Source organism: Camellia sinensis, chromosome 7 (assembly GCF_055761805.1).
Source record: "Camellia sinensis isolate YWXY chromosome 7, ASM5576180v1, whole genome shotgun sequence".
NCBI classification, from domain to species: domain Eukaryota; kingdom Viridiplantae; phylum Streptophyta; class Magnoliopsida; order Ericales; family Theaceae; genus Camellia; species Camellia sinensis.
Genome location: NC_138967.1, coordinates 44,582,656 through 44,593,706, shown reverse-complemented (window position 1 = coordinate 44,593,706; position 11,051 = coordinate 44,582,656). Strand labels below are relative to the sequence as shown.

The following is an 11,051-nucleotide window of genomic DNA, read 5'->3' as shown; positions in this document are numbered from 1 at the left end:
AATGGCCATCGATCTGAGGCTCAACCCACCTGACCCTCCGAGCTATGGCTTGGGCCATGCTATTTCTAGCTTAGCTTAGCCCAACGGCTCGATCCAGTTCCGGTTTGAGGTTCGACCAGCCCAATGCCCAACATCACCTTTTAAGCTATTTTGGTGAAAAAAAAAAATAAAAAAAAAAGGCCCGACCAACACCCAAGCCCAGGCACGAAGTCCGGCTCTAGACCTGATTATCTCCTTGGCCTGGGCCTACATTTTCGACAAATGGGCCGGCCGACCCAGACAAAAATATGGTGGGAGTCCAATAAGCCCAAGCCTGGTTCCAAATGGGCCGGGCTGGGCTCTCTTTACACCCCTGATAATAGGATATTATAATTTCCAGAATCACAGAGAATAATATGTATTTAAAATAATCTCAAGGGCATATTTATAATTTAACCAAAAAATGAGAAAAATGTTCACTAAGGCCTCGTTTGACAACCTTTTCTTTTAGTCAAAAAGTCAAAAAGTTACCAAATTAGTCAAAAAGCCAACAACCCATATCAAAAAGTCAAAGATTCTTTTTTCTCTCCACTTTTTGCACATCTTTTTGTAAAAAGCCAAAAAGTCATCCCAAACATATTAGTTTTTTTTAGCTCATATTTTAGCCAAATAGCCAAAAAGTTACTAAATTAGTCTGTTCCCAAACGAGGCCTAAAGCAACAAAAAATAACGGTTTTTGGCTTTTTCTTTTTGGACTTTTTTTTTTTTTTAATTTTAATTTTAATTTTTTTCATTCTTCTAGTCTGTCTGGTAAAACTCAAAAGTGTAAAGTTTGTTAATTTTATTTTATTTTTAAATTAAAAACAACGCCAAACCCCTTGGTTTTTTCACTCTACTTCTATGCTTTATTTTCTTTTCTTTCCTCTCTCTCTCTCTCTCTCCCCCTCCTTTTTGTGATTAATACGCTTGCTGTCGACTATAAAGATGAGATTTCTTCCCATAATTTATCAACTTCTTTTCTTCTCTCACTAAAAACTTGCAAAGATGGCAACGAACCCCTTCTTTGGCTGAGTCAATAATAGTGAAGTCACTGAGAAAGAAACTTGCACAAGTAAGTTTTATAGAAATTCCTTCATTACACAATATTTAAAGGTTTTGTACCCTTTTTTTAATATATTATTTATTCTTGTAAATGTTACCATAAATTACGATTCAAAAATAAAATGCAAAATATTACCATAAAAATTTATAGTTATGTTTTGATAGAAATTGGAAATGCACATTTTTGTGATTCACAATATTATTTATATTAGATTATGGCAAAAATGTGCAATTTCATTTTTAAATCATAAATTATCGTAACTCTATTAAAAAATTATCTATTACTTATCACAAAAATAAATAATATAAACCAAAAAATACATAATAAAGGGCATGCGATAAGGTGTTCCCAAGTTATATATATATTCTCAAAGTCATATTATTTGTCTGTGCAAGTGTGTTGAAATATATATCTAGGAGGAGGATTCCTTCAATTCAAAATCTCGATTGGAGAAGGTTGTTTGGGTCGTAAGGCCCACCACGAGTACCATTTCGATAATCTGAATGATTCATTTTGTCACGCACTTTGTGTATTTTTTTTATAAAAAAAAATTAAGTCGATCCGATAACTGCAACCTGTTCAATTTATTGTTTTTGTCATAAAAAAATGTATGATTTATTTTTCGATCATGCTACGTAGCTCGAATGTCGCGGCTCGAAACACGGCTCGACACCAAAACGACGTCGTTTTGGTGTCGATTTTGTTTTTTTTGTTTTTTTCTTTCTTTCTTCCCTGGTTTTGCAGAACGAAGAAGAAGAAGAAGAAGAAGAAGAAGAAGAAGAAGAAGGGAGAAGAAGAGAAGGGTGGAGGAGGAGGAGGAGGAGGGAGGGGAGGGGGCCATAAAAACCGGTTTGAGGAGGAGGGGAGGCTGGGCAGACGACGGTGGTGCTGCGACATCGGTGGGGCTGCGACGGAGGAGGAAGCAGAGGCGGCGGCGGGAGCTACGACGACGGCGGGAGCTGCGACGACAGCGGGACGGGGAGCTGCGACGCCGACCTTCTTCTTCTCCCTCCCTTCTCTTTCTCCTCTCCCTCTCTTTCTCTCCCTCTCCCTCTCCCTCTCTTCATCTCGAGCCATTTTCGAGCCTGGTAGCTTCGAGCTACCAGGCATTTTCCTTTATTTTTTAAGAACACAATTGTCATCCATTTTTTTAATGAAAAACATAGTAAATTGAATACAGCTATCGGATTAATCTAATTTTTTTTGTAGATGAAATACACAAAGTGTCTAATAAAATGAACTATTCAAATCATTGAAACAGAGTCTGTGGCGAGCCTCGCGATAATTTGAGGAAACTTATTAAGGGCGGCACTATGATTTTGATTTAAAAGGGATCAAATTAAGGGTTTTTTCTTTAACTCATGATAATTTGGGGCCTAAAATGATAATTTTAAACGTGTTCAGACCATAAATTTAATATTAAAATTTATTTGGCAATTACTCCATGCACTTAATTCTTTAGGCTATAAGAACCTACGGTGATGAAAAACTTTAAAATCTCATAACTTAGGTTTATAAATTTGTTTAACAAAATTGATATATGTGGATTCATTTTTTCAAGATCTTTCAAATAATATCAATAATGAAAATTAAATTTCCAAAAAAACAAATAAATAGAATGTTTTTTTGGTTAATGAAACAACAAAATAGTGGCGCAACTTGAGACTTGAGATGTACTCTCTTCAGGTCTCAGATTCAATAGTCAATAATTGTAATAAATTTTTTAAAATCGGTCTATACAAGGCATTTGTACTTATGCCTATTACCAATATAATAATAACACATGTAATATATAATGATAATTATTGTAGCATTACTTAGTTTTCTATGATTTTGTAGTAGTTTGGTTCCCACCACATGCAAGATTTTTTTTATTTTTTATTTAATTTTAGGTGTTATGAGGGCCACATAAAAATCAATGAAAATATGTATTTATTTTAATTTTTTGCACGTAACATTACTCAATGACACCACATTTGTTCTGCAGTTTCTTAGCTCTAGAGTAGGTTGGGTGGAAGTCTGTTGCTTTGAGCTCCAATTAGTCTAAAGCCACTTTAGATGTTGACTTCAGCTATACACTACGAGAAATATTGGTTATACCGGCGCTTATATGACAACGTTTTTAAAAACGCTGCAGAAAAGATGGTGCTTCTTTCAAAAAACTTGTCACTCCGTACGAAGAGGAAGGCCTGTTGCGTTTTTCTATATATCGGATAAAAAAAATATTTTACAAAATCCCTCTCTCATAAAAAGAAGCGTGAGTGAGAGATGAGGGTTTTTACTTTTTAGTGAGAGAAAGTTTGCAAGAATGGCGTCTAGGGTTTGGATCTGTTGATTTTTCTTCGATTTCTCAGTAATCATTTTATTTAGGCTTTGGATCTATGTGTTCTTCAATTTCCCTCTAATTGATTTGCGATTTGTCTTTGAAAGCGAGGAGTTATAGACCAATCGAAACTATTGGTTCGATTTCTACACTTCACCGTAAGTATTAAATTGAGTTTGTTTTGATCTCACTTTGTCGTGTTTCTTGATCGATTTCTGTCATGCTAATCTATTAAAATCTGTATGTATCAATTTCTTGTTCTTTCTTGGGGTTTATATGATTAGAAACCTGATCTCGAGAACTCAAAGCTTGTTAGGGTTTTCGCTAATTTCTCTTAGAAATACAGGGATCTGATCTCAAAACTTGTATTTCGATCTCGGTGTTCCCATGGTTCAAGAAGAAGAGGCCTCTTAGAACTAACAGGTTTGATCTCGAAACCTGTGTTCCGATGGTTCGAGAATGAGAGGTCTCTCTCTCTCATAGTTTGCATATTTGATTTGATATAATCGACCAAATTTTTCTGATAGTTCTTCTTCTAGCTGGAATTATTGCTTCTCAATATTTTTTTGATTTGCTATTGTAGCAGGGACTTTCCAGATTTTTTTTATTTTTATTTTTTATTTATTTGCAATGAGATTGGTCCCTCCAGACCTGATCTGTTCTTCCAAAAAGAGTCAAATCCACCCAAGCACCACTTCCTCTTCTTCTTCTACTATTTATTTATTTATTATTATTATTATTGTGATAGTTGTTTTATGCTATTATTTTTCTCTCACTCTGGTTTTCTCTTTTCTTCTTGGATATTCATTAGTGTAAACTGTTTTTCTTTTTTTCTTCTTTTGTAGATCGATGTGGTACTTTAACTGGTTTTAGTAATGAGGTACTTATTTGGGTTGCAATTCCAAGTTGTTTCCTTATTCATTGTGTGGAAAACATTGAATGTGCTGGATGATTTCTAGTCTCTCTGATTCATTTTCTTCTCTATTCTTTATGATTTCAATGCAATAAACAGTGCAGACATATTCACAACTATATATTAATGGGTTTTGAGGTTTTCTCATCTAATCATCTGATGGAGGGTTTGATTGATTCATATTCTCGTGGGAATTTCATAATTTTTATTGGGTTTTGGGATTTGAGTTCCTTCCCCGTTTACTTTCCCTCCATCCAAACAGAGTCTTACTATCCAATAGGCCAATTTGAACACGCATTTATTTATTCTAACATAATTTTCTCATCACATTTCTTTCTTTTCTAGGCCTTTGTTTTTGATTTTCAACCTCAAGATCCTGAAAATATATATGTAGCACTTGCAGCTCTATATGGCAGAAAAATACCAGGTATGCCCCTTGATGTTTTTAAATTTTTTGTTTCGTTTTTCGTTTTGGTATTGATTTTTTATTTATTTTTATATATATATTCATTTTAGTTGCTAACGTTTAATTATGGTTCTCAATTTTGCATAAATTGAACTGTAGATGCTAAATGATAATCAAGTCTCTCAACTTTGAACCATGTATAATGCAAAAACTATAATTCATGAATGAACTTTTTTTTCTTATGCTAAATTATAAAACTAGCAAAATTTCATTGCATTGCAAGCGATTACAGAAAGAAAAACAAGAGTAGTTACTAAACGCAAGTGTGTATCTTTTGCACTCAAACGCAAACGATTAGCAAATGATGGTTCAATGAGGGAATGAACAAATAATCTCTGTGAGACATAGAGTAACGCATCTCTTGCACTCCGCACCTTTGTTAGGAGTTATTCTTACAAGGAAGTTCACAAAGCTGCCAGCCCGTAAATGTTGGTTTGTTGGATACTCCAGAGTGGATGCTATAGATGCAACATATAAATTCAATGGGAATTGGGATACTGGTTTGAGGATAGGCCATCACGACTGTCGAAATTACACAAGCGGTAATCATTAATGTATTAGAGATCTACATAATTTCTCTCTTAATATTCTTCAATTCTTACCTTTATCCTAGCCTCTTATTTCTTTATTTCTTTTATCTCTTGAAGAATTGGTTGAGTATCTTACTGGTGAAAAATATGTACTGGAGCACTTGAGAAGGAAGCATGATAGTTGGAGGTAAGCCATCTGCTTACTCAGAACCAGAAAATGGAACCTTGGAATCATTTTATAGAATTTTTGTTTTTTTGTTTTTTTGGTGCTTGCCAAGCTTTTTCTGCTTCCTATGTTTTACTGGATAAAATTCAACAAGAGTATGAGGATTGGATATTTATTAGTATCATTAGCACAAGGAGAAGCAAAAAAAGGTCAACTTCACCTTGAATTCTGAGAACTCAATTCTTGAAATTGATATCAAGCTGCAGAATGGGATGCCACCTCCGATGTTGGCTAGGGATGGAATCAAGAATTTATTTGCAGGGAGGCCAAGACATGAATTTAGATTCAACACATAAATAATACTAAAAAATTTAAGTGCAAATGGCATGCTTAACTTAGGAAGTTTATTAAAATAATCAATATTATTATTTATCATCTATTAGTATTATATTCACCCAAAAATCTTTTAGTATTATAAAGCCTTGTCTTTTATTGCCAAAAAAAGGTCAATCTTTGTTAGTGTTTTTAGAAAGATAAAGGTTTTGTTTAGTTTGAATTTAAAAAATTATTTTTTGAAACTTAAAAAAAAAAAAAAAAAATTATCACCTCTTGATCCAGGTATGAATTGAAGATTATCTACTCTATTTCATATTTTGATGATTTCAAGTTGCTGCCCTTAATCTTTAGAATTTCCAAATATGCATTGTTGTATTACAATAAATAATATATTCATGGTGCTACTGTTGGTGCCTAATAATTTATTAAGGATTAATTTAAATGTTGCATTTGAGATTGTTAATGTCAATTGTTTCTCTAATAATGTACTATGTGCTTATGGAAATTATCTTGGCAACATGTTTCACTTTTTTTTATGGAAATTATCTTGATGATGATATTAGAAATTCTGTTTCTGACGTGGGTAATCATCAGGGATATAGAAATTACTAAAGTCACGAGAAGTTAATAGACGAAACCTATTATAGATTTCTCCCGAGTGGGAACTTACGTAACCCCCTCAAATATCATCTAATGTATCCATATGCAACAGAACTGATGATTGAAGTGTAAAAACCAGTTTGCTTGAAAATAGAAGATGAATCAAATTTTACGTGTGATGTGGTTTCAAATTTTACATGTCAATAATTTGGAATTAATATCACCTTCTTTGAGCCACTTAATCTTTTAGCCTTTTGACCCTAGAAAATTTGCTTCTTAAAAATTTTCCTTTTTTCTTGCTTTTTCTTGGGATATGATTTTGTTGTTGTTAAATGTTAACTGAGTCAATGAATACATGGTGGACCAGTTTTCCGAGGGGTCACATAGCATAATTTCTAGCTACTTGGGAAAAAAGGCATTAAAATGGAAGTTATGGAAGTACTCTAATGCAATTAAAGGAGAGATAGCGAATATCTTTTGATTCCATATGTAAGTGATCAAGTTGGATTATCTTCATTAACTTCACCTGATTGGGATTTGATCTAGCAGTAATGGTTCTAAATTTTTCATCTGAACATGGTTCAATGCAGGCATAGCCGTGGCATCTCAAGCTTCTTCAGCTAATATAAAGAAGAAAACGGAGAAACATGTTGATGGTGGTGGTGATATAGTTGAAGCAGTACCAAACCTGAAGTTGCTTCAGCATCATCATTGAGAGGTGCTAGTGAGTATGACAATTCAACTCCATTGGTCCAGGTTACGACATACAATAGCGTTGAAGTTCAGGAGTTCTCATCTGATGGCAAGATTTGAATATTTTCCTCCCTGTTTTTAGCAGTAGTTGTGTAATTATTCTTGGAGCCTGTTTGGTGCAGCTTTTCCAAAGCTGCAAGTTGACGATAAATAGAAGCTAAAAGAAGGATTTCCCCAGCTTTTTTCAACTTTATTTGAGCTATTTCTGTCTCATAAGCTATAAGTAAAAGCTGCACCAAACACTTTCACAGAGATTCAAAATAAGAAAAGTTATAAGCAGCATTATAAGTTGCACCAAACAGCACCGCAGTTGAGCTGACTCATTATTTATTCATTTACAATGCAGTGCAAGACAGTGGAGATGTTAATGACAGTGCAGATGCAGCAAAGTTGATTGAAAATATGGGGTTGAGTAAGGAGGTAAATGGTTCATCAGAATATGGAGGTGAAGATGAGAATGGGACGACTTTCAATGACACTGATTAAGCCGACACTAATGACAACGACGATAATAAACCAGAGCATCCTGGTGAAGTGTCAAAATACGAAAGAAATCTGGAACTTCTTAACATCATGACACACTCCATTTTTTTGAGTTTTCTGTTAGGAGTGCTGTCTCTCTCTCTCTCTCTCATGTGTATTGTGTAGAATATATGTACAGAAATTTCATAGCTTAGTTTGCATGTCAGGGTTGATCTGTTATCTAGTTACAACATAGCCTAGTTGATTTTGTGTAGTATCACCAGATGGTGCATTTTTCGACTCTCATTCATAACCGTATCTCATTTTTTGTGCCAGTTGGACTTCATTTCTATTTTTTATTGCATGGGGAATTTTCTTAGTTGCAATTTGACATTTTGTTTGATGTGACCAGATACAATCTTGAAGAAGTATTCATCAACTGTTGCCACAATATTCACAGGCATAGCATCTGCTGCATTATTTGGCCACTCTAACTATAAACTTTATGTTAGGAATTACAGTTGTTTTCATCTCAATGCACCAGGTACTACAAGAAAGAGAAATATATTTTAATGATTACCATGTTATTTTCAGGCTTACCTTGTGTTTCATTTCCCCCCCCTTTGCAGTTCTTTTCTCCTCTTTCAAAGGTCAAAGATGAACAGCAAAATGGTGTGGTGGAACTAAAGGATGTTCAGGATAACCACAGGTATTTGCTTCTTGTTTTGTCTGTTATAATTCAGAATGCCTTCATTTTAAGGACGTGTTTGGAGATGTATGTGGAATTGGGAGATTAATTGTCTGTATGAACTGAAAGTGTACTAAAAATTATTATTCTTGGTGTTACCCACTTGAAAATACACAAAAAGAGATCTAATAAACTGTTAATTTTAAAATGGGAACAGTCTAATAATGGAATGAAATGTTGTAATGTGTACATATATATATTGAGTGATATATTGTAATGTGTACTAAAAAATATTATTCTTGGTGCGAAAAGGTTATATCGTGTATTTCTGTTTGCAGAAACACATGCATGCATGTGCACATTGTTTGTTTTTGTTTTGATTGGCTCAATTACTTGCAAGAATATGTTGAGTGGAAAATTTTTATGGTTCTTGTGCTGTGCATTTTCTTTGTTTGTCAAATATTGTTTTCCCTTGTCAAGACATCCATTTGAATGTTAGTTTGGAAGTGGGACACTAAATTTTGTCGTATCAGTTTACAGTAGCTTGTTGCTCATGTGTGATTCAGCGGCCTTTGTGGTAGTCAACATCCTTGTTCATTGGATTGATCAAATAACAATTTTAACTTAGATTTCACCTGCATCACACATTGTGCAATATTGCTTCTTCAGTTAGTAGATTTATGTCTATTATATTAGAAAAAAAATTATAAGTGCTTATCATGCCAACCTTTTGCACGTATTTACTGCAGAATATTCTTTAATATGTAAAATTTCTAAGTACAAAAGCCATATATAAGCTTCGTGGATAGCATAACAATGGGATTTGGAATTGGCCTATCTGGTCATGGTCGCTACCAGCTTATCACTGAGGTCTGGTTGCCTTTTCTAGCACATATATATATATATATTTTTTTTTTTAGATAAAAAACACTATTTAAGTTATTAATTTTTACTTGTTTGAGTTTCTTTCAGAGGTCTGTGCTTGCTATGCCAGAAAATGGGATTGGCTTGTTTCCAGATGTGGGCTTTTGCATATATAGCAGCACGAACTCTAGGAAGAGGATCAGTTGGTATGCTTTCTGTTATTTAAAAAGTTCAGTTGGGTTCTATGGAGGGAATTTTTTTTATGATGTTATGTTTTCTTTTGTTTGCACATTGAAGCTTTTTGGTATCACCTTTAAGTATATTGAATTTAATGTTCAAATTCATCATTGAGGGGCGTGATGCTCATTATTTTTTTAGCAAAAGTAAGGTGAAAATGTGATAAATCTGCAATGGGTCTTTTATCATCATCGTCAAGGCAGTGACCAATCAGACTGATAAGATGGATTGAAGACTCATCAAAATCCAAATTAGATCAAAGACTCATCATCATGGGATATAATACCCTTGGCCTAATGCAAAAGTGGGATAAACTGTCAATTCTATATGATATTAAATTATAAAATAGCAAAATAAGAACTTTGTTTGATAGTAGAAATAATAATTAAATTGGACGGAGAATTAGTAACTTAAAATTAAATTGTGATTTGTGTATATTACAGGACCGAAGTTCACAAGATAATGTGAGCTTCGTCATTGCTGATTAGGGGAATGCACTTGTATGCATTAAGTTAATTTAATCTAATGTTTTCCATTCTAATCTAATGTGTTAATCTATTGTATTGATATTAACCTTGCTAATTTGGTCCTGGCTGTGACTTTTTGCAGGACAGATTGGCAAAGTTTGTCTCGTCAGAAAATTTTTTTTGTTTATAAACTGGGCCAAGCTTTTGCTACTATCGGTATTGTGTCATTAGGAATATGGATGTCTTCTCTGCTTTCTGCATGAGTTTTCAAGCCTGCTGACTTTGTAAATAAATCCTCACTGATTTCTAATATATTGTGTCTAGATATATTCTGTAATTGTACATGTATCACATCTTATTGATATTAATAAATGTGTCTCAGAAGAATCTGAAATGATTGTCATTTTTACATTCATTAAAGTACTGTATCAACTATGCTGCAAGGATAGATTCACTTACAATTGCTTTTATAAATCATTTTACTTTTCAAGTGATTTCTTGCTGATTGAAAAGCAATTAAGATTTGAGGATGCCTGCTAAATTTCAACTCTTTCATGTCCATGTTAGGACACTTTATAGAAATTCTAGTGCCAGTTAAATATTAGCTTGGTATATGCGGAAAAATCAGTTTGGAAACTAGGAAGCCAATTTTCTCTAATGTTTTATGAGATGCAGAGATGTGCGGTAGAACCTTTTGTCAATGAAAAAGGCTATGGCGGCGTTTTTAAATGGCACTATATCCCTACCCAACGGCTAGATCCGAAAAATGTATAAATGTCTATGACGGTGTTTTCAAAACGTCGCTAAATGTCATAGTGACGCCATTATACCGTTAGGACAGGACATTCGGCGGCGTTTTTAAAACGCCGCTTATACTAAATATAGCGACGCTTTTAAAGCGTCATAAAGCTATAGCGACGGCCGCATCTTCGACGTTTAGTACTAAATGTCACAAAAACAATTAGCGACGTTTTTGATATCTATAGCGACGTTTTTAAAACACTGCTAAAAGTCAGTTTTCCAGCAGTAATAGTAACCAATTGTTACATATAGATCTGTAGAACAATTCCTCTGCTGTTTGGGTGTTTCTCAGAGTGTTTTGCTGATAGCCCTGACTGTTGATTCATCTTAGTGAAGTTCTGTGGTGCTAAGGTTTGGTGATGTA

General features: G+C 34.0%; 1 long non-coding RNA gene across 3 annotated transcripts; it reads left to right on the top strand.

Moving 5' to 3' along the window:
• Window positions 1-1,003: 1,003 nt before the first annotated feature.
• LOC145795069 (uncharacterized) lies at window positions 1,004-10,264 on the top strand. Of its 3 annotated transcripts, none has more exons than XR_014335246.1 (11): window positions 1,004-1,090; window positions 3,751-3,827; window positions 4,250-4,284; window positions 4,663-4,744; window positions 5,167-5,325; window positions 5,431-5,500; window positions 6,783-6,904; window positions 7,006-8,174; window positions 8,260-8,339; window positions 9,068-9,188; window positions 9,291-10,264. It is a non-coding gene; the product is annotated as an uncharacterized LOC145795069 (long non-coding RNA). The 3 variants fall into 3 exon arrangements; XR_014335245.1 differs by having other exon boundaries at window positions 3,069-3,827; XR_014335247.1 differs by lacking the exon at window positions 4,250-4,284.
• Window positions 10,265-11,051: the final 787 nt, after the last annotated feature.